Consider the following 24317-nt stretch of genomic DNA (forward strand, 5'->3'; position numbering starts at 1 on the left):
CCTAGGATTAGACCAGAAACTCTGCAACTACTAGAAGAAAATGTAGATCAAACACTGCAACATAGTGGTGCAGGCACTGACTTCTTTAACAAGACTTCTAAAGTTCAAGAAATAAAACCAAGAATCAATTAGTGGGACAACATAAAATTAAAAAGCTTCTGTATAGCAAAGGAAATGATTAATAGCACGAAGAGAGAGCCTACAGGAGATCTTTGCCACCTGCTCCTCAGATAGGAGATTAATATTCAGACTATATAAAGAACTCAAAAAACTTAATACCAAAAAACAAATAATCCAGTTAATAAATGGCAAAAGAACTAAACAGACACTTCTCAAAATAAGAAATATGGGTGGCAAATAAAAACATGAAAAAATGTTCAGTATCTCTAGCAATTAGGGAAACACAAAGCAAAACTACACTGCGATTTCATCTTACTGCAGTCAGAATGGCAATTACCAAGAATACAAATAATAGGGCTGAGGTTGTGGCTCAGCGGTAGAGCGCTCATCTATCACTTGCGAGGCCCTGGGTTCGATCCTCAGCACCACATAAAAATAAATAGATGAAATAAAGGTATTGTGTCCAACTACAACTAAAAAATAAATATTAAAAAAGAATACAAATAATAATAAACATTTGCAAGGATGTGGGGAAAAGGTACATTCTTACATAGTGTGTGAGATGGCAAATTAGTACAAACACTCTGGAAAGCATTATGGAGATTCCTCAAAAGATTTTAAAAATGGCCAGGTGTGGTAGCACACTCCTGTAATCCTAGCAGCTTGGAAGGCTGAGGCAGGATGATCACAAGTTCAAAGCCAGCTTTAGCAACTTAGCAAGGCTCAAAATAACTCAGTAAAACCCTGTCTCTAAAATATATATATATATATATATATATATATATATATATATAGCTTGGGACGTGGCTCAGTGGTTAAATGCCCCTGGGTTCAATTCCATTCCTAAATGACTAGGAATGGAATCATCATATGACCTAGCTACTCTGCCCCTTGGTATATATTCAAAAGATTTAAAATCAGCATATATAATGATGCAACCATACCAATGTTTATAGCAGCACAATTCACAGTAGCCAAGCTATGGAAGCAGCCCAGGTACCCATTAGCATATGAATGAATACACAAAATGTGGTATGGATACACAATGGAGTTTTACTCAGCCATACAGAAGAATTATATTATTGTTGAACATAATTAAACATTAAAGAATCATACAATTAAAGAATTGTGTGGCTGCATCACTATAGTGTGCTGATTTTCAATCTTTTGGAATATACCAAGAAGCAGATGGCTGGGTCATTTGCTGATACATGGATAGAACTGGAGAGCATCAAGCTAAATGAAATAAGCCAAATCCAGAAAGTCATGGGTTGAATGTTTTCTCTGAGATACAGAAGCTTGACCAAAATAAGGGGGCAAAAAGGAAGAAAAAGTTGGGGAAAATTCCAAGAAAACAGAAAAGAGATCAGTGGAGTAGAGGGAGTTGAGGGGGAGGAGGGAAGAATGGGAAAAGAGAAGAATGGTAGAATGAATCTGACCAAACTTTCCTATGTATATAGATATGAATATACCACAGTGAACCTGACCTTTATGTATATCCATATGCACTGTTATGATTTAGATATGCACTGTCCCCCAAAAGCTATAAAACAAAAGAATGTTCAGAGGTAAAATGATAGGATAATGAGAGTTGTGATCTAATCAATGACATAATCCACTGAGAAGGATTAACTGGGTAGTAACTGTAGGCAGGTGGAGGTAGATCCCTGAGAATGAGCCTTTGGGGTCTATATTGTTTGTCCCTGGTGAGTGGAGGTCCCTCTGATTTCCTGATTTCTATGTCCTGAGGTGCTTTCCAACTCCACTTCCTTCTGCCATCATCTGCCTCTCCTTAGGTCCACAGCAATTGGACTCCACATTATGGATGAGACCTCTAAAACCATGGGTACCAAATAAACATTTCCTTCTTTACACTTGTTCTTGTCAGGTCTTTAGGTCACAGCAGTGAAAAAACTGACTAAAACATGCACTAATTAAAAGAAACTATAAAAATTAGGCTTCTCCATACCATGGAATATGATTCAGTCATGAAAATGAATTAAGTACTGATTCATGTTACAATAAGGATGAGCCCTGGAAACATTATGAGAAGAATAAGAACATAGACACAAAAGGCCACTCATTCTATGATTCCTGTCATGTGAAATGACTGTAATAGGTAAATCCATAGAGACAAAGTAGCTTAGGGGTTGCCTGGTTCTGCTGGTAGTCACAGGATGGCTTACAAGTACGAAAATGAGATATCATTCAGTTGATGGAAATGTCTAAAGTCAGATTTTAATGATGGCTACACCTCTTGATAAGTTTGCTAAGAATCCTTGAAGTGTACAGTCAAAACAGGCCAATTTTATGGTATGTAAAAGATATCGCAGAAAAAATTGAGCCGGGGGCGGTGGCGTACGCCTCTAATCCCAGTGGCTTGGGAGGCTGAGGCAGGAGGATCATGAGTTCAAAGCCAGCCTCAGCAAAGATGAGGCCCTAAGCAACTCAGTGAGACCCTGTCTCTAAATAAAATACAAAATAGAGCTGGGGATGTGGCTCAGTGGTTCAGTGTCCTTGAGTTCAATCCCCAGTACCAAAAGGGAAAAAAATAAAGGAAAAAATAAAAAAAACAACTAAGAACATCCTAGGAAGCAAAGAAAAAAACAGGTCATCTCTTTGATGATTTGTGAGAGACCATGCAGCGCTCCTTAGGCTACCGTCTGTTGTGGCACTGCTGACTGTGATTGGGTAAGTGGTTTTCTTCTGAGGTCTGAGAGTGAAGCAGTAATTTTGTATTTTAAAATTTAAAACTTTAAAAATAATATTGCTGGTTTGAAATTTGGAGTAGTGGGGTGGGGAAACAGATAGATTTGAAAAATATTCAGCATGTGGAAGTGACAAGATTTTATACTGATTACATATAGACAGTGGAGGTGCATGAAGATGCCTAATACTGAGTATGCTTGAAGTTGCATTCCTGGCACAGAGCAGACATTTGTTGATTGTCTTTGGAGTAAACAAATAGGGTATGATGAATAGGGTAAAAATAGATGAGCAGAATAAAAAATATGGCTAAACAAAGCAGTCACCCGTTCTTGCCAAATGGCCAGTGCTAAACTCACCCTGAAGGCTGGTCAACAGATGTCCTGCACGATTTCCATCAGACCGTTTGAGAAATTATCAGGCCTCTCCCTCACCCAGAAAAAACATTCACTATATATCAGGTCCTCCTTGCTAGAACCTGCAGGTGTGGCACAGGCTGGGCTTCCCCAAGAGTCTTATCCTACAAATTTATGTGTGGTGCAATGGCAGGTTCATGCCCAGACCATATGAGCATGAGGCACATTTGGCCTTGTAGACAGAGGGTCACAGTGGTAGCCAGTCAGTTGATCTGTTTGGTTAGACTCCAAGCATCCACCAAAGAGTTTATTAACTCACCACCCCCCAGCTTTGGCATATAGAAAATACAGCTGTCTGAAACATCTTAAACATGGAGTGATTGGTTTGGATATTTTACTGCCTTCTCAGAGTTGACAAGCACAAATGCAGAAATACTCATCATTCTTGGTACATACACCAAAACAAGGAAGTGATTGGTGTCAGTTCACACTGCCAAGAAATGAAGAAATGGGAGGGGCATACTAAAGAAGCCCCCAGACTCTACCACTCCAGTGTGCATTTCTTTCATCTTACTGGTTATGATGCAAAGTATATTTTTAAGCATGTGATAAATTAGTATATTTTTGTAGTTGTTGTGGAAAGTATTTTGCATAATTAATAGTTTCCACTATGATTATCAAACCTGCTCCTTATGAGGAAGAATTGAAAGTTGACATCAGGATGTCGATCTATAGTATTTATATTTCTTGTATGTTTTTACAATTAATGAATGTAAAATCAACTGTGTATAATATCAAGTTAAGAAGCAATTGTACAGCTGGGTCTGTAGCTCAGTGGTAAAGTGCATGCCTCTCATGTGTGAGGCCCTGGGTTTGATCCTCAGCATCACATAAAAATATAAATAAAGATACTGTGTGTTTATTTACAACTAAAAATATTTTTAAAAAGAAGCAATTGTAAGAGTTTTGTATGAGGGGATTATGGAAGTATTTCTAAATCTGAGAGCTAAAGGTTTTCTTTCAGTGCTTACTTAGGGAGTTAACTCACTCAACTCTTTCAAGAAAGTTTTGCTAGCAATGTAATATACGACATATATAATAGTATGCAATCACGTAGCTAAAATCCTAAAAGGTAAAACATCCAGAAGAGCTTATTCAGAGTTGACATTCAAGTTATGCATAACATGAATTCCGTTTCCAGTATTATTAAAGGGCTCTTCAGAGTTGTTTTCCGAACAGTGAACTTCTTAGGTAACTTCCCCAATACCTTACTGGGCCACCCCTTAGGCAACCTTGTTTTGGAGGGACAGACAAAGGGTAAAATCTGGGCAGAGAACATTAATTGATAATGAGCACTAAAGAAGGCAGCGCTGGAAGGTCTTGCAAAAGTTGAGTTTCTCTTTCCATTGCAAGGGAAGGATAAGTGAGGTACGGAGAGGTAGGGACTTGCTGAAGTCTAGACACCAAGTGAGTGACAGATCCAGGGCTGCAAGGTTTGACTGAGGTTGAAAACAATGTACGCAAAGCGTCAGTCCCAACGCCAGCTCGCTCCAGTTGTTGCAGCTCTTCCTGAGCGCTAGGCCCATTTAGCCCCACGCCGATAGTCTGTCGCGCAACTGGCACAAACTGTGACGCCAGCCCTGAAGGCAAGGCGGGAGTGTCCTTCTCTTCCACCAGAGTTAAGGTGAGTACCACCACTCTGAGGTGGAGCAGCAGGGGAGAGCCGCCGCCGCCCACTGCACCAGGCTCCAAAGCCAGAGCCTAGGCAAACCCACAGCCAAAGATACCCCTTATCCGACCCACGCGGCTGGACCTACCTGTGCTGGAGGTCGCGACTCCCAACTCCGCAGAATGGGTAGAAATACAAACAAGGAGGGCCTTGGAATGCACAGTTGCAAGGCCGTTTGCTCCCCCCCAGATTGTCGGCCCGCGCTCCCCTCCCCCAGTCCGCTCGGGCCTTGCTGAGAGCCTTGAGGCTCCGCCTCACTCCTTCCGGCCGGTGCTGTGTCTGCGCGCCGCTTAACTAAGCCGCTGCAGAGGCGCCTTAAAGACCTACATCCAGAGGGATTGGGCCTGGGCCTGGACGCCCTACTCAATTGCCTTCATTGAACAGATTTGGGGGCATAGTTTCGGGAAGGAGAACACACAAACGCAACGCTACTGCGGCTGTAAAACTCAGGTCGCCTGCCTGCCGTTTCTAGTGTTGGGGATTGAACCCAGGGCCTTGTGCATGCAAGGCACTCTACCAACTGAGCTATATCCCCAGCCCCTCACGGTGCTTCTTATTGAACTGAACTAAAACTAAAATTCTTCCATCACCCTTTGGCCACTTTCTTGAACTTGCCTACTTCACAACCAGTCATTGCTGGACTCCTGTGAGTTAACTTGAATAGCTTCAATCCAAGTTCAGATACGATGCTAAATACAGTGAACACTAGAGGGGAACAAACATTAAGAATAAACACTTTACGCAAGTAAAAATTTAAGAACCGGGGCTGCGGTTGTAGCCAGGCAAGGACCACTTGCCTGGCATGTGTGAGGCACTGAGTTCTATCCAAAGCACCGCATAAAAATAAATAAATAAAATAAAGGTACACCAAAAAAATATTTTAAAAAATTTAAAAACAGTACATATTAGAAGGAAAGACTAAAAAGTGTAGTGAAATAATATCTTCAATAAAAATACAGGACAGAGGAAAAATACTGAAAGAATAAAGAAGAAAATTCAATGCATATACATTGAAAAGTAAGCGATTCTGGAGTATTGTACATTATCATACTATTAGAGATGAAGAATATTGGTCTAAGGACAAAAAGTAAGAAACGAAATGTCTTGTACAAGTTAAAATAAACACCAGTTTCTTTAAAAAAAAGATATACAGAAGAAAAAGTCTCCACTCCAAAGAGCCTTTTAATAATACTCCACACTTCTACCCTGGAATTCATTCCTCCATGGAAGCTCTACCCACATTTATTTAGGAAGCTGATACTTATCACTTCTTACTCAATTGAGAGATTACCTTCTCTATGGTTCTTTCACTGTCTTTTCAAAGTTAGTTTATATTCTCCTTTTCCATGTGTCCAATATGCCCAATGGATCTAGTATAGACCTCATGTATATGACTGATTCTGGATGGTAATTTCTCCTTTTACATCTCTGTCCTCCAGTGAAGCAGTAGCTTCTTCAGAGCAGAAAACTTGTACTGTTTATATTTCTTTTCCAAACAGATCATGTGTCTATGCTTTAATGAATCTTTGTTGAGAATTGCCTAGAACCAGTGAGTAGACAAACAAAACTATAGACACAATATATATTAACAGTACAAACTGAATAAGTTGACAGTCTACATTTAGTCTGCATTGTATTCGTCCCAGAGCAAACATTAGTGAATGTAGGACATTGTACTAAACTCTGGGTATAAAATGATAAATAAAACCTAGATATATTCTATGCCCTTATGTTTAAAGAACAAACAGGACTTGGCCAGGCAAATAGGAAAAGAAAGAACATTCTAAACAGAGGGAACAGCATGATCCAAAATCCAGTAACAAGAAAGAGCATGACAGTAGCAATTAGAGCAAATGAAATCAATAAAAGTAAGGTGAAATCAACAAAGTAGAGAGAAAGAGACAAGAAGTTGATAGTCAAAACATGCTTGTTTGTGAGTTAAAAGAAGACAGTTGCCTTAAATAATAGGAACCAGTATTTATTAAACCTGTACTACATGGCAAGCATCAGGCTAAGTGTTTCATTACAAATATTTAAAGCAGATAATATTTTTATCCCTACCTTAACAATAAGGCAACTAAGGCACAGATAGGTTAAGCAATTTCACCAGCATTACACAACAAGTTAACTTTCAGAGCTAAGATAGGTAATCTTCTGCCCTAGACATAGGTCAGAAGCTATAAGGAAAGCACAAATAAAACCTACAAAGAGCTCTTTCACAAAATTTGTTTGTTGGTCCTATATAGTTGATGTGTATAATAAACTATACTAAGAGCTTAAAGAAACAATACCCTGTACTCTACCACTAATGCTCTAGACAGAAGACTTTGGCCTAGATATTGGTTGATAATAACAATGGTAGTGATACCTTTGGTGGATGATACCATACAGCAGCAAGGCAGAGCAGAGGAGGAAGAAAAAGATAGTTTTCCTGACTTCTACTTGATGGAGTATCTATGAAACTTCAGATAAAGAACCTCACTGATTCTCGGTTTATTATTCCACAAATGGGCATAACAGTAGTATCTATCTCACATGATTGTGATGATAATATGTAAAGCACCTGGATATGTCTTGAATACAGTATATGAGTGACTAGTAGCTGCTATGATGATAGTGTTATTTTAGTGATTGAAGAAGAGGTATGAGCAACCATGAAAAATATGGTTCACTTACAATTTGAGGAAAGTGACATGCAATTTCAGATAAATACCAAATGGGTAGTGTAACAAAAGTTTGTTTCCCTTTTTGCATTAGTTGCCCTCCATTTATTACTCAATTTTAGTTAGCACTTATTGTTAGTAACTAAGCATTGTATGCATTTACTTCTTGGTATCCATTATGATGATCATGAGTGTGCGTATGTGTGCACATGCGCATGTGAGTGTGTGTGTGTGTATGTGTGTAGCAGCTCACACAATGTCTGGTACAGAGTGGAACTTCAATATTTGTGGAATGAATGAATTAATGGCTGAATAAAAAGGTATATACAAATGTGCTAGGAAATAAAATAGAAAAAGCAATAAATATGGTATATTTTATGTTCCTGCCACACTGCTGTTTCTTCTAAGACACACCAAGATTATTCCTATTTTGTTTCCAAAATATAATATGCTCATTCGTTTATCACTTCCAGCACTGCTAATACTCCAGTAAGGGGTTGGTAATTTTTTTTTCTGTAAAGTGTCAGATAATAAATATTTTGATCTTTATGAGACACATATAGTCTCTGTCTACAGCTGAGTAATTCTACCTTCATATAGCAAAAGCAGTCATAGATCACAGACAATACATAAATGAATGTATATGGAAGTGTTCCAATAAGTTTATTTGCAAAAGCAAACATGAAGAAGGATTTGGCTAGGGACTATAATTTGCCAACTTTCACTCTAGGCTAAATAACAGCCATGTCTTGCATGGAATTCTGTATTGGATTATGTGAGAGCCATCATCTTTTGTTAACACCTACATGGTAGTTTTATCAGCATCTTATTGAAACTTTAACGCTCTCTAATCCTGTCTATAGATTTAAGAGGTCTTAAAGAGTGGTTAAAATTCTGAATTAATTATGATCTTGATTTTCATTCATCAAAAATCGTCCTTAAAAATGATTAAAAGAAAAATATTAGACAAGTTGAATTTAGAAGAGTTTATTTGAACAAAGAACGATTCATGAATCAGGCAACCCTCAGAATTAGAATAGGCTGAGAAAGCTCTACATGGGCAGGCAGTATTTATAGACAGAAAATGGAACTGACATAAAAGAGCCGGATTGGATAGGCTTGTTGCCTGTGTTATTTAAACATGTCTGAGCAGTTTTCAGCAGATGCCTGAAACCACAGATAGCATCAAACCTTATATATGCGACTATTTTTCTATACATATACACCTATGATAAAGTTTAATTTATAAATGTGGGCACATTCAACTATTAACAAGAATAATTAACAATAAATAGAACTATTATAATGGCATACTGTAATAAAATTGTTTGGTTTTGGAATTTCTCATTTTACATTTTTGGATCACAGTTGACTGCAGTTGACTGAAACCATGGAAAGCAAAACTGTGGAGATGGGAGAATGACTTTATTCTCAAATTAGGTTATAGTTTGTTTACATATTAAGTTACATTACACTTCAGTAAGCACAGAGATAGCTTTAGGCCAAATTTAATTTAATTTAGCAATTTCTTTCTCTTCTGGTCAGCCTTTCAATTTTGAGAGATCGACCAAAATCTTGGGCACTGATACCACTTTCTATTGCCATTATGATGGGACTTGTTTAGTGTCAGTATGGAATTCACAGTTCACAATCTCAAATTATTTGGATTATTATGCTTTCTTCATCATTTTATTATTCTAATTATAATGAGACCAGTTAATGTATGAAGGGTGACTGCAATATGAGCATGTATGACTCCTTGAGGAAGTATCACACACAAAGGAGACTTTTATGAAGAGTATCAGGAGAAACTGAAGTATACTCCTTAATAGGAGTGTCAAATGAAATGAACAAAATGACCAAAATCAAATACTTTAAAGTTCAGGCAATAAATATAGTTTGACAGTATTTTAGTTCAATTGTCTATAGTCTTTGTTCAGTTCGCTGTGAAGTAACCTGCCAGGTAACTGTCATCTGAGAACATATTATGTTTTCCCTTACCCTCAGAAATTTCTTACTGTATTCAGTGACTGTATCTAGGGAGACAGCCATATTAGCCACCCTTTTAATTTTTGTATCATTATTTTTTAAAGGGGTCCCATCTCATTGTTGCCCAGGCTCATATTTGACACCAGGACTCCAGTTATCCTCCCATCTTAGCCTTCAGGGTAATTGGGAATACAGGCACCATACCTGGTTCTGCCACCTTCTTTTATATTTGTGGTGCTGAGGATTGAATCAGAATCCAGGGCCTCACACACTGTAAGCAAGCACTCTGTCACTGAGCTACACTCTCAGCCTTCCGGTACCTTTTTGGTAAAATCAGGGGAAAGTTAAGTGCAACACACAGTTCTATTTAGCAGCATGCACATGCCTCCACCATAAGCAGGAGGAAATCTAAAGCTCCATGGTGTTCATCTAAATGTTTTTGTTGAACATGAATGTTCTCATCCACCTTTTGGAGAGTAGCCTCCACCTGTGTAAATTCCTGGATTGGCTAGTTCACTACAGAATTCAATATTTTCCCCAAACTTATGGGTTATCTTCAAATTCCATGCAGCTGGCATACTACTACCACCAATAGTGAGCCTTCAGGAACCCCACTGGAAGCTTTCTTCAGTGGAAACTAACTTGGTTTCATCTGTTTCAAGTTTGGCATGAATTTCAACTACCAAATGCTTTGGCTTCTGAATATGGGAGGTATGGAAACTTTTCGGGAGAGCTACTTGGAGTGAGCCAGACCAAATAGATCTGAACCAAGGAAGAGGCAGAACAGAGAGAGCGGGCAAATTCTCCAAAGACCCAACGTGGGCCACTGGCGGCTGGAAAAGAGGGCCACCTAGTGGTGTTTGAGTAAAGATCAGTTAAAGTTGTACACCTGCTGTTTGCATAGCTCCTGAACATGGTACAGTGGGAAACTTCCCTTTTTTATGGTTCCTTTATAGCATGGTGAAAGGGTGGTAACCAGATTTACTTTTCTTCCATAAATCTTATGAATCTTGTTCATCTATTTGATTTTTGTTCTTAACTTTTCTTCCCATTTAAGAATAACCAGTCATCTGACTTCAGGGCAAAAAAAAAAAAATACTCTTTTTCTTTTCACAAAACATTCTCATACCTTATAGCTTTTCCTTAACAAAATCACATCTTATCTTTCTTGTTTGCTTGCATAGAAAGCCATTTACCTTAATATTTCTACTAATTTTAGTAACATATATTAATTAAAATTCTTAACCCCAAGTGGCCTTAATTTCCAGTGAACACCAGGGGAAGGAAATTATTGTGAACTGTCCATAACACAACCAATCCATACATTGGCAAATCTATGAATCAATTTCTAGAAGCATGTGCTTTCTCATGGTATAGTTTGTCTGAGTGGTACAGAATATTGTTTGCCAATAGTCCCAAATGTGTTTAGTCTCCCTATGACAAGAAACTGTAGAGGAGATAAAACTTTATCTCTATTCTTACAGTTTTTTTCTGTGTTGGCTACATCTAAGAATTAAATTATTGTTTGTAGAGATTTCTCTCAACCTCAAATTTACATTCCTAATGATAAAAATGTTAAAACCTTCTGATATAGGAAGGAAATATTTTACATATATTTAACATCCATATTTTTAATAATTATTCTTTGATTGTTTGTAAAGATGAGATATTAAACAGCTAGCCACCATCTTTTTTTGTTGACAAAATTTTTAATATAGAGATAATATAAGCTTATTTTACTAGTACGTAGGTAAGACAGGTGGCTCGTCATATTGTCATCATATTTAATGCTAAAAACTCTGAAGCTATCCCTATTTTAATAAAATCAATAATATTCTTATTTACCAAAGATTATACAAGTCATATGAACTTGAAAAGTATTTGGGTTAATCCTGTTTTTTTTTCTGAGATAATAATTATATAAGGGTATTTTCTTCAAACAAATTTAATAGAAGTCTTACAACAATTTGGCAAAATCATGAGGAGTTATGTAATATCACCCATATATCATAAATATAGGCATACATAAACATATAGACCGAAATAGATCGTACAGCTAGTATTCTAACATTTTTGCCATGTACCAAGTGTACTCCTGGACTCATCATGGCCACTTTTAAACTTGTATTATAGCCAGAGACTGGTTCATCCATTTTTGTTTCTTTTCAAGATTGAATAACAAAACAATTAATTGGGGTTTTCTCAAGAAAGAGAGTTTTGGTGTATAACAAAGTTCATGACAACAAGAAAGAGGTGGACAGAGTACACAGAGTATATAATCAGCAGGAGTTTGAGAAGTAGACAGAGATTCTCATGGGAGAATCAGGATTGAATGTAGAAAACATAAGTGACTCATTATTGCAAATGTTTTTCTGAAAATGGTCCAGATGTCAATTGGACAGTTCAGCCATGAGAACCTTTCAGACTTGACGATTTTAAATCCTTACCACAGAAATCTTTTTTTTTTTTCCTCTGAAGAATTTGTTGATTATTGACCCTGGAGTGAAGCCTTCAGGGGCTTCCTTTATGATGGAACTAGTCTAGGCCGAAAGAAGTGGGTCCATCAAATGGCTGGTGTAAAAATGGACAACTTCTTTTTCAATGATCTGGCTATTTACAATAAAGAAAGTGATCTTATGTCCCAGGATCATTCAGTTTGGGGCCTGTTGGCTTTGGTTTAAAATATGTACAAGGAAGCCATCTCGTTTCTTGTAGCTACTTATCTGTAAAGATATGCATCTGTTTGCCTTTTGTTAGGAGTCTTAGGCAATTTTGGATTCGTTTAGTCTTTTGGAAGCCTTGTGTACCAATAAAAACACATTCCTTTGCTTTTGAATCATTTTGGATTTTTTCTTTTCTAATGTACCTTGCAAGTGAAAAATTTGATCAAGGTTAAAAGTTTTCCACTTTAGCCACTGTGAATCTTAAGTTGTTGTTAGTAAGGTTAACCCATTTTTCCAAAAGTGCATAGATTCTGGGCACATGGTTTTTGTATATGAAATTATCCAGTATCCTAGAAAGTAGAGCACCAAATTTCTTAGATTTGGAGAAGTGTATTTCTTTTTCATTGTTAAATTCACATATAAAATTATACATATTTATGAGGTGCTATATGATGGTTCCCTGCATGTATACATTGTGCAGTGATAAAATTCAGAATTTCTGTTTCTTCAAATATTTATTATTTCTTTGTGGTGAAAACACTCAAATTCGTTTCTTCTAGCTTTTTGAACTATACAATACACTACCATTATCTACAGTTATCTGGTTATGCAAAAGCACTCTAGAATTTACTTATCCTATCTATAACTGTAAGTTAGTACTCATTGACCAATCTCTCCCCATTCCTCTCTTATTCTCCCCAGACTTTGGAAGCTAATATTCTACTTTTGATTTCTATGATATCAACTTCTTTAGATTCCACCTATGAGTGAGATCATGTTGCATTTGTCTTTTTGTGTTGGTTTTTATTTCACTTAACATAATGTCTTCCAGTTCCAGCCATGTTGTTAAAAATAACAGGATTCTATGCTTTTTTAAAAAAATATTTATTTCTTAGTTGTAGTTGGACACAATAACTTTATTCCATTCATTTATTTTTATGTGGTGCTGAGGATCGAACTCAGGGCCCTGCGCATGCTAGGCGAGCGCTGTGCTGCTGAGCCACAACCCCAGCCCTATGTTTTCTTATGTTAAGTAGTATTCTACTGTGCATGTATACCATACCTTATTTATCCATCTATTCCATGTGCATTATCAACTGATGGACACCTCAGTTGATTTTATAACTTAGCTAGGTGTGGATAGTGCTACAATACACATGAGAGTGCAATTAACTCTTTGTTGTACTGATTTCATTTCCTTTTTTGGGGGTGAGGTACCAGGGATTGAACTCAGGAGCACTCAACCACTGAGCCACATCCCAGCCCTATTTTGTATTTTATTTAGATACAGGGTCTTACTCAGTTGCTTAGGGCCTCACCTTTGCTGAGACTGACTTTGAACTCGTGATCCTCCTGCCTCAGCCTCCCAAGCCACTGAGATTATAGGCATGTGCCACCATGCCTGGCTCATTTCCTTTTGATATATACCCAGTAGTGCCATTTTTTGAGCATATATTATCTACTTTTAGTTTAGAACCTATTTTGAATTCTCTGCGAATTTGCACAGTTGGTTGCCATATGGTCCAATTTTGGTGCCTTATTTTGTCTGTTCAGAGAGATCATGGTTTCTTGAAAGTTTTTGATGCTTGTTGATGTATGACAACATCTGCACATCAAAGGATTAAGTATTTATTTCATTCTTCATAATCTGGCTTTGTATGTGTCTTCCTTCCAGAAATTCTAAGCACTCTATAATTTTCTCTAACCTTGTGGTTTCTGCCACTACTTTAGCACTACTAGATGGTGCACTAAAGTCCAAATTCTCAGTGAGGTCATTGTTGATGTATTGCCACTGTTTCACCACTAGAGTGCGCCCCATGGGCCAAGTTCCTTACAAATTTGCAGTTAAATTCTGTTCAGGAAGGACTATGGAGGTGTATAAAAAGGGTACTGTGCCCCTGTGAGCTTCCTTCTGGGCATGGGATGGACCCAGATCTCTCATCCACAGTTAACTGTCCTGTGGTCAGGCACCACAGAATCCTGCACAGCACTGGACTAGGTAGTGTCTAGCCCTCTGCTCCAAAGTAACATATGCCTACTTTTCTTTTCCTAAGTGACAATTTCCCTGTGTTGTGATGCCTAGGATTAAAGGATAAATGGGGTTGGCAGTCCCACAGCCACCACCACTGCCACAATACTAGATCACACCTGGTGCCCACTAAGCATAGCACAGGGGCAGGGCCAAGTTCCACACTGCTATGGCCTAGCCCCTGCTGTGATCTATTCATGGAACAAGACCTCTGCAGCTAGCACATGATATGGGCTGTAAATACAAGTCCACTGGGGCTGTGGGCCTCCATATAGTGCTGGACCAGGTTCAGAGGCTCCATCCACAAACAATGACCAGGAGACAGGGGCTGGCTATTTGGTTCTATTCAGTATTGAAATTCATGTGGTAACCCTGGCACTGAGTTCCAAGGCAGTATCTTTGCTTACTTCCCTGTCCTACCTCCCTGTCCCTGCCTCCACCCTCCCCTGACCCCCGCCCCCTGCCCTGTAGGCGCAGTCTTTCTCAATGCTGTGCTGCCCATGGTTGGGGAAGGAAGTATTTTGGCCTCCAAGGCCAATTCAGGTGAAGATGCTCTGTTCAGGGACACAGGTGTCGGGGTAGAGGCCATGGGGCTCTTCCTAATACTGGGTTTCATTGAGGCAAGCCTTGTACTGGATTCAAAGTCTAATTTTCTCTCTTATGTTTTCAAATGTGAGGCATCTTTCTCCATGCTGTACTGCTTGAAGTTGAGAGACCGATGACATTGGCAACTCTTTCCTTCCTGCCTTTTTCAATGCATCTTTTCATATAACTTTGCTAAAACCAGGTACTAAGATCTCTCACATGGTTTCCTTAGCTCTTGTGAAAGTACTTTTGTGTATAAATAGCTATTCTAATTGATGTTTCTGTGAGGAGATGATTGCTGGAGGGTCTTATTCCACCATCTTGCTCTGACTCTTGTCCCCTGAAAAGTGAAACACACTTTCAAAAGGTGCCTATCTGAGGCCTCTAATTGGATCCAGTCCACTTAATTATTGGATCCAATCCAATTCTGGACCCAGTCCAGTAAAAATTGCTTAAATATAGTTGGAGAGCTCGAAACACAAGTCTGTAGAGCTTGAATTCAAGAGGGATCTCATCCATGACCCCAGTCACTGTGAGAGATCTATGGACTAAATGGGCCCTCACTTAGTTATGATAACTTCACTTAGTTACTTTTTGCCCCTGGTGCTGTGTATCTGTGGCTGTTGCTAGAGGTCCACTTTGGATCCTACTTCTTATGTCAATCTGTTAAAAAAAAACTTTAGACAAATTACATGTAGTTTATTTGAATAAAGAAACAGTTTGTGAATTGGGCAACATCTTGAACCAGAAGAGGTTCAGAGAGTTCTATCCAGCAACCTGGGCAGGCAGTAATTATAGACACAATATGGAACTGACACATGAAAATAGTCTGATATGTGTTTGTGTAATTCGGACATATCTGAGCTTTTTGTAGCCTGTGTTTGGTTGAAGCTTAGCTACTGTGATTGGCTATGACTTGGGTACTTGCCACAAGAGTATACTCTCAGGTTGCCGTTTGTTTACGTATTAGTTATTTTACAGTATATTACATATGAAAACAGCTTTATATCAAACTTAATTTAACAGAACCAATTGCTAGTGATATTTTAAAGAGTTAAAAATGAAGGAAAGAAAGGGCTGGGTTGTGGCTCAGTGGCAGAGTGTTTGCCTTGTACATGTGAGGCACTGGGTTCAATCCTCAGCACCACATAAAAAATAAATAAACAAAATAAAGATATTTTAAAAATGAAGGAAAGAGAAGAATGATGATTCCAATTAAGAATAAACTTTCTGGACAGAGTGTTATAATGAATTTGGCTATGTCTTTGCTCTATGTCTTTTCTAGTCTGTAAAGAAACAAATAAATGCTAAAACTTTCACAACATTATCTAAGTCATACAAAAGTTTCCACATCTACTGATGGACAAAGATTTATTAAAAGATGAAAAGTGTGAGTTGTCTCACAGAACTCAAGAAGGAGTGAAAGCTTTTAAAGGACAAAGTATAGTCATTCTGTAAGAATGGTCAAAATCAATAATTCAAATCCCATCAAGACTCTATCATTTCTTGGCAATTATCAAGAATACAAGTGACAATAAATATTGGTGAGGATGTGGAGAAAAAGGTTTACTCATACATTGCTAGTGGGACTGCAAATTAGTAAAAACTGCGCTGAAAAGCAACATATAGATTCCTCAGAAAACATGGAATGGAATCACCATTTGATCCACTTGTCTCTCTCCTTGGGGTGTATACTTAAAGGATTTAAAATCAGCATACTTCAGTGACTCAGCCACATTAATATTTATAGCAGCTCAACTCACAATAGCTAAAGTATGGAACCAACCTAGATATCCTTCAATAGATGAATGGATAAGGAAATGTAATATATATATATATATATATATATATATATATATATATATATATGACTTGGGTATAATATACGCAATGTAATATTACTCATCCATAAAGAAGAATGAAATTATGGCATTTGCCAGTAAATGGGTGGAACTCGAGATTATCATGCTAAGTGAAATAAACCAGTCCCAAACAACCAAAGGCTGAATGCTCTCTCTGATATGTGGATGCTAACACACAATAACGGGGAGTGAAGAATAAAAGTTCATTGGATTAGACAAAGAGGAATGAAGGGAAGGGAGTGGGAGTGGGAGGAGGAAAGACAGTAGAATGCACTGGACATAACTTCCCTATGTTCATATATGAATACACCACAGTGAAACTCCACATCATGTACAACCACAAGAATGGGATCCTAATTAGAATAAGTTATACTCCATGTAGGCATGATATGTCAAAATACACTCTACTCTCATGTATATCTAAAAAATAAATGAAATATACATATCTGTAAAAAAGAAACTTGCAAATATTGAACAATAGCACATGACTATCATCCCCAGGAGAAGAGAAACCAAAAAATTAACCCTCCAAGGATCATTCAGTTGAGCAGGCAAAGATCAGAGTTCAGGATACCTGAGGCAGCTTAAGTCTGTGGAAGAAGGAGAGACAAGAAAGCTGTGCATATGTTGAGGTTTCTAGCAAAAGTTTTGGTTTTAGGTTTTTATTTTGAAATAATTATGAATTCATATCAAGTTGCAAAAATGCAGAAAAATCTCATGTATAATTCATGAGGTTCCTCCCAATGATAAAATTTTATAATTTTACTATAATATCAATCTAGAAAATTGACATTGGTACAATCCACAGAATACATTCAGATTGTAATATATATAGTTTTATTAAATATTGCCATAGGTGTAATTTCATATGATGATTACCACAATTAACCTACAGGACATTTCCATTATTGCAAGTTTTCTCATATAGCCCTCCTATTTCCCACCCTTTATCTTCCCCTAATACCTGGCAACAGTTAATCTGTTCTCCTTTTCTATAACTTTGTCATTTTAGGAATGTTATGTTAATGGAATCGTAGCCTTTTGAAATTGACCTTTTTCTCAATACCCTTGAAGTCAATCTAAATTATGTGCATCAATAGTTCATTATATTTTTTATTGTTGAATGATACTCTATAGTATTTATCAAAGTTTATCTAATCATTCACCTATTGAATATTTGAGTAGTTTTTAGGATTCTGCTATTGTAAATAAAGCTTATGTAAACATTCATGTACAGTTTTTTTGAGGGATTGCAAGTTTTGATTTTTTGGCATAAATGCCTAAGTACACTTGCTGGGTTATATTATAGTTTAATGTTTAATCTTGTGAGAAACTTCCAAGCTCTCTTTCAGAGTAACAGTATCATTTTATATTCTCACCATCAATTTTTATGCAATTTTTCTAGGGTTTTGTGTTGTATATTTTTAAATTTCAGCTTTTCTGAAGGGTCTATACTGACATTTTAGTGTGTTTTTAATTTACATTTCCCTGATGACTAATGATATTGAACATATTTTCATGTTTTTATTTGTTATTTGTATATCATCTTTGGTGAAAGTACCCTTCATGTCTTTTGCTCACTTTCTATTTCGATTCTTATTCTTTTTTTTTTTTTTAGTGGTTGAGTTTTGAGAGCTCCTTATATGGAGATGATCCCCCAACTTATTATAGTTTGACTTATGATATTTTTACTTTTTATAATGGAGTGAAAGTGATATTAATTCAATAGAAGCTACTTCAAATTTAGAATTTTTGTATTTCTCCAGGCTAGTGATACATGGTACGATAGTCTCTGATGATATCAAGCAGTGACAGAGAGCCACATCTCCCACTCAGCCAAGTAATCACAAGAAGAAACAATCTTATGGGGTAAATAACCACATAGTAAACTGAAAAATATTTGTATTTAAGATATTAGTCCTTTATAATGTTGAGGTAAGTTCCTGTTATCCCTAGTTTTTCTAATGTTTTGAACATGAAGGGGTGCTGTATTTTGTCAAATGCTTTTTCTACATCTATTGAGATGATCATAGAATTCTTTTTTTTCTTTTTCTGTAATATTTTATTGGTACATTATAATTGTACATAATCATGAAAAACCCACCATTTTTAATATTTATTTTTTTATTTGTAGTTGTACACAATACCTTTATTTTATTTATTTTTATGTGGTGCTGAGGATCAAACCCAGGGCCTCGAACATGCTAGGTGAGTACTCTACCAATGAGCTACAACCTCATCCCGATCATGTGATTCTTATCTTTGAGTCTATTGATGTGATGAATTACATTTATTGATTTCCGTATGTTGAACCAACCTTGCATCCCTGGGATGAATCCCACTTGATCATGGTGCACAATCTTTTTGATATGTTTTTGTATTCCATTTGCCAGAATTTTAATGAGGATTTTTGCAAATATGTTCATTAGAGATATTGGTCTGAAGTTTTCATTCTTTGAAGTGTCTTGTCTAGTTTAGGAATCAGGGTGATATTGGCTTCATAGAATGAGGTTGGAAGTGCTGCCTCTTTTTCTATTTCCTGAAATAAATTGGAGAGTATTGGTATTAGTTCATCTTTAAAGGTCTTGTAGAACTTGGCTGTGTATCCATCTGGTCCTGGGCTTTTCTTGTTTGATAGTCTTTTGTTGGCTTCTTCTATTTCCTCACTTGATATTGGTCTGTTTAAATTGTGTATATCTTCCTGACTCAATCTGGGGAGATCATATGACTAAGGAATTTATCGATGCCTTCACTGTCTTCTATTTATTAGAGTATAAGGTTTCAAAATAATTTCTGATTATCCTCTGTATTTCTGTAGTGTCTGTTGTGATATTGCCTTTTTCATCACAGATGCTGATAATTTGAGTTCTCTCTCTCCTTCTCTTCATTAGCGTAGCTAAGGGTCTGTCAATTTTATTTATTTATTTTTGTTTTGTCTACTTTTTCAATTGTTTCTTTTGTTTCGATTTCATTGATTTCAGCTCTAATTTTAATTATTTCTTGTCTTCTCCTGCTTTTGCTGTTGATTTGTTCTTCTTCTTCTAGGGCGTTGAGATGTAATGTGAGGTCATTTATTTGTTGACTTTTTCTTCTTTTAAGGAATGAACTCCATGCAATGAACTTTCCTCTTAGAACTGCTTTCATAGTGTCCCAGAGATTTTGATATGTTGTGTCTGAGTTTTCATTTACCTCTAAGAACTTTTAATCTCCTCCTTGATGTCTTCTGCAACCCATTATTCATTCAGTAGCATATTGTTTAGTCTCCATGTGATGTAGAATTTTTTATTCTTTATTTTGTTGTTGATTTCCAATTTCATTCCATTATGATCTGATAAAATGCATGGTAGTATCTCTACATTTTTGTATTTGCTAAGAGTTGCTTTTTGGCATAGTATATGGTCTATTTTAGAGAAGGATCCATGTACTGCTGAGAAGAAAGTATATCCACTTGATGCAGGTTGAAATATTCTATATATGGGGCTGGGGTTGTGGCTCAGTGGTAGAGCACTTGCCTCACATGTGTGAGACACTTGGTTTGATTCTCAGCACCACGTGTAAACAAATAAATAAAAGTCCATCAATAACTAATAAAATATCTTTAAGAAATATTCTATATATGTCAGTTAAGTGTAAGTTATTAATTGTATTATTGAGCTCTATAGTTTCTTTATTCAACTTTTGTTTGGAAGATCTGTCCAGTGGTGAGAGAGGTGTGTTAAAGTCCCTCAAGTTTATTGTGTTGTGGTCAATTTGACTCTTGAACTTGAGAAGAGTTTGCTTGATGAACATAGATGCACCATTGTTTGGGGCATATATATTTATGATTGTTATATTGTATTGGTGTATGGTTCCCTTGAGCAGTATGTAATGTCCTTCTTTGTCCCTTTTGATTAACTTTGGTGTGAAGTCTACTTTATTTGATACAAGGATGGAAATTTACTGAAGATATAATTCTATACCAAGAAGACCCAAAATGCTCCACCAGAAAACTTCTACAATTAGTAAATGAATTAAGCAAAATAGCAGGATATAAAATAAACACCCATAAATCAAAGGCATTTCTATACATCAGTGAGAAATCCTCTGAGAAGGAAATGAGGAAAACTATCCCATTTACAATAGCCTCAAAAAAAAAATAAGATTCTTGGGAATCAACTTAACAAAAGAGGTGAAAGATCTATACAATGAAAACTACAGAACCCTGAAGAAAGAAATCAAAGAAGACCTTAGATGATGGAAAGATCTACCTTGCTCTTGGATAGGCAGAATTAATATTATCAAAATGATCATACTACCAAGAACACTATACAGATTTAATGCAATTCTTATCAAAATCCCAGTGGCATTCCTTGTACAAACAGAAAAAGCAATCATGAAATTCATCTGTAAAAACAAGATACCCAGAACAGCTAAAGGAATCCTTAGCAGGAAGGGTGAAGCAGGTGGCACCACTATACCAGGCCTTAAAGTATACTACAGAGCAATAGTAACAAAACAGCATGGTATTGGCACCAAAACAGACAGGTAGACCAATGGTACAGAATAGGGGACACAGAGACTAACCTACAAAGTTACAATTATCTTATATTAGACAAAGGTGCCAAAAAATGCACTGGAGAAAAGACAACCTCCTTAACAAACGGTGCTGGGAAAACTGGAAATCCATATGCAACAAGATGAAATTAAACCCCTATCTCTCACCATGCACAAAACTCAACTCAAAGTGGATCAAGGACCTAGGAATTAAACCAGAGACTCGGTGTCTAATAGAAGAAAAAGTAGGCCCTAATCTTCATCATGTGGAATTAGGCCCCAACATCCTTAATAAGACTTGTAATAGCACAAGAATTAAAACCAAGAATCAATAAATGGGATGGATTCAAACTCAATAGTTTCTTCTCCGCAAAAGAAACAATCTATGAGGTGAATAGTGAGCCTACATCTTGGGAGCAAATTTTTACCCCTCTCATCAGATAGAGCTCTAATCTCTCGGATATATAAAGAACTCAAAAAGCTAAGCACCAAAATAACAAACAACTCAATCAACCAATGGGCCAAGGACCTGAACAGACACTTCTCAGAAGAGGACATACAATCAATTAAAAAATATATGAAAAAAATGTTCATCATCTCTCACAATTATAGAAATGCAAATCAAAACTACTCTAAGACTTCATCTCACTCCAGTCAGAATGGCAGCTATTATGAAGACAAACAACAATAATGTTGGTGAGGATGTGGGGAAAAAGGCACACTCATACACTGCTGGTGGGACTGCAAATCGGTGCAGCCAATATGGAAAGCAGGTTGGAGATTCCTTGGAAAACTGGGAATGGAACCACCATTTGACCCAACTATCCCTCTCCTCTGTATATACTCAAAGGACTTAAAAGCAGTATACTACAGGGACACAGCCACATCAATGTTTATAGCAGCACAATTCACAATAGCTAAATTGTGGAACCAACCCAGATGCCCTTCAGTAGATGAATGGATAAAGAAAATGTGGTATATACACACAGTGGAATATTACTCAGCAATAAAAGAGAATAAAATCATGGCATTTGCAGGTAAGTCGATGGCATTGGGAAAAATAATGCTAAGTGAAGTTAGCCAATCCCCAAAAAACAAATGCCAAATGTTTTCTCTGCTATAAGGTGACTGACTCATAGTGGGGTAGGGAGGGGGAGCATAGGAGGAATAGACCAACTCTAGATAGGGCAGAGGTATGGAAGGGGAAGGGAGGGGGTAGGGAGTTAGCAATGATGGTAGAATGTGATGGACATCATTATCCAAAGTACATGTATGAAGACATGTATTGGTGTGAACATACTTTATATACAAACAGAGATGTGAAAAATTGGGCTCTATATGTGTAATAAGAATTGTTATGCATTCCACTAGCATGTATTTAAAAAATAAAAACAATAAAAAATAAAAGATACTAGTCCTTTATTAGATATGTGATTTCCAAATATTTTATCCCATTCTGTTGCTTGTCTTTTCTTCCTCATAAAAAGGCATCCCCCAAAGCAAGATTTTTTAATTTGATGAAGTCCAATTTATCAATACTTCTTTTATGGATTGTGTTTTAGGTGTCAAATCTAAAAAAATATTTGCCAAAACCTATATTGTAAAGATTTTTGTCATGCTTTTTCTAATATTTTTAGTTTGTTTTCAAAATTTAAGTCCATGGTCCATTTTGAATGAATTTTTATATTTATTTTTAGTTGTAGTTGGACACAATACCTTTATTTTATTTATTATGTGGTCCTGAGGATCAAACCTAGGGCCTTACACATGCTAAGCGAGCACTCTACTTCTGAGCCACAACCCCAGCTGTTGAATGATTTTTGTAAGTTGTGTGACTTGAGAGTCATAGTTTTGCCTATAGATGTCCAGTTTGCTCCATGACTGTTATTCAAAAGACCATCTTTACTAGACTACACCTTTTGAACATTAAAAAAATTGGAGATATATATGTATGTGTGTGTATGTATGTGTATATATATATATATATATATATATATATATATATATATATATATATATATATCATACCAGGGATTGAACCCACTTTCACTTAATCACTGAGCCACATCCCCAACCCTTTTTATTGTTTTATTTTGAGACAGCGTCTTGGTAGGTTTCTTAGGTCTTCTCTAAGCTTTTGAGGCTGACTTTGAACCTATGATCCTCCTACCTCAGCCTCCCAAGTCACTGGTATTACAGGTATATTCCACCACACTTTACCACAAAAGTAAATGTCATGAAGAACCTAGAAATAGAGCCAGGCATGGTAGCACATACCTGTAATCCCACAGGTCAGGAAGCCGAGGTAGGAGGACAGCAAGTCTGAGGCCAACCTGGGCAACTTAGTGAGACCCTGTCTCAAAATAAAAAAGTAAAAAGAGCTGGAATATGTAGTTCAGTGGTAGAACACCACTATGTTCATCCTCAGTACCCAAAATTTCCAAAATGCAAAAAAGTTCTGGTTCCAAGCATTTTTGACAAAGAATACTCAGCCTGTAGCCTCAAAGTGCAAACAATGCAAATGCCCACCAACAGACAAATGGATAAACAAACTGTATAACCATAAAATGGAATACTATTACCATATAAAAAATTACTCAAAGCAATACAGACAGGAGAATCTCAAAAGTATTCTCATCTAAAGAAGCTAAGCACAAAAGAATATATCATGTAGGAGTCCACATATATGAAATTCTAGTGATGGCAAAACTAAATCACATTTAACTGTACATATATATGTGATATATATATATATAATATATATATATAATATATATATATATATTATATATATATATACACACACACACTCATACATACAGCACCACATAAAAATAAAATAAAGGTATTGTGTCTAACTACAACTAAAAATATATATAAAAATATTATTCAAAATGGAACATGGACTTAAATTTAAAAAACCAACTAAAAATCTTAGAAAAAAAGATTGAGAAAAATCTTTGCAGTATAAGTTTTGTCAAAGCTTTCTTAGATTTGACACCTAAAACACAACTCTCACTCTCTCTCACTCTCTCTCTCTCTCTCTCTCTCTCTCTCTCTATATATATATATATATATATAT

At 36.6% G+C, this 24317-nt stretch overlaps 2 protein-coding genes across 5 annotated transcripts in view; one reads left to right on the top strand and one right to left on the bottom strand.

Annotated features, from left to right (window-relative positions):
* Tmlhe (trimethyllysine hydroxylase, epsilon) overlaps positions 1-5154 on the bottom strand; it is a 73755-nt gene extending 68601 nt beyond the window's left edge. The window contains exon 1 of one of the 4 annotated variants that reach the window (XM_026415067.2): positions 5000-5151. The gene's annotated coding sequence lies outside the window, so the exon portion shown is untranslated. Of the gene's footprint in view, positions 1-4999 lie in introns of all 4 variants that reach the window. The other 3 variants (XM_026415064.2, XM_026415063.2, XM_026415066.2) reach the window with 3 other exon arrangements.
* Positions 4758-24317, top strand: part of Spry3 (sprouty RTK signaling antagonist 3) — a 119160-nt gene continuing 99600 nt past the window's right edge. The window contains exon 1 of the mRNA XM_077793847.1: positions 4758-4866. The gene's annotated coding sequence lies outside the window, so the exon portion shown is untranslated. The remainder of the gene's footprint in view (positions 4867-24317) is intronic.

The sequence above is a fragment of the Urocitellus parryii genome, chromosome X (genome assembly GCF_045843805.1).
Source record: "Urocitellus parryii isolate mUroPar1 chromosome X, mUroPar1.hap1, whole genome shotgun sequence".
In the NCBI taxonomy this organism is placed as follows: Eukaryota; Metazoa; Chordata; class Mammalia; order Rodentia; family Sciuridae; genus Urocitellus; species Urocitellus parryii.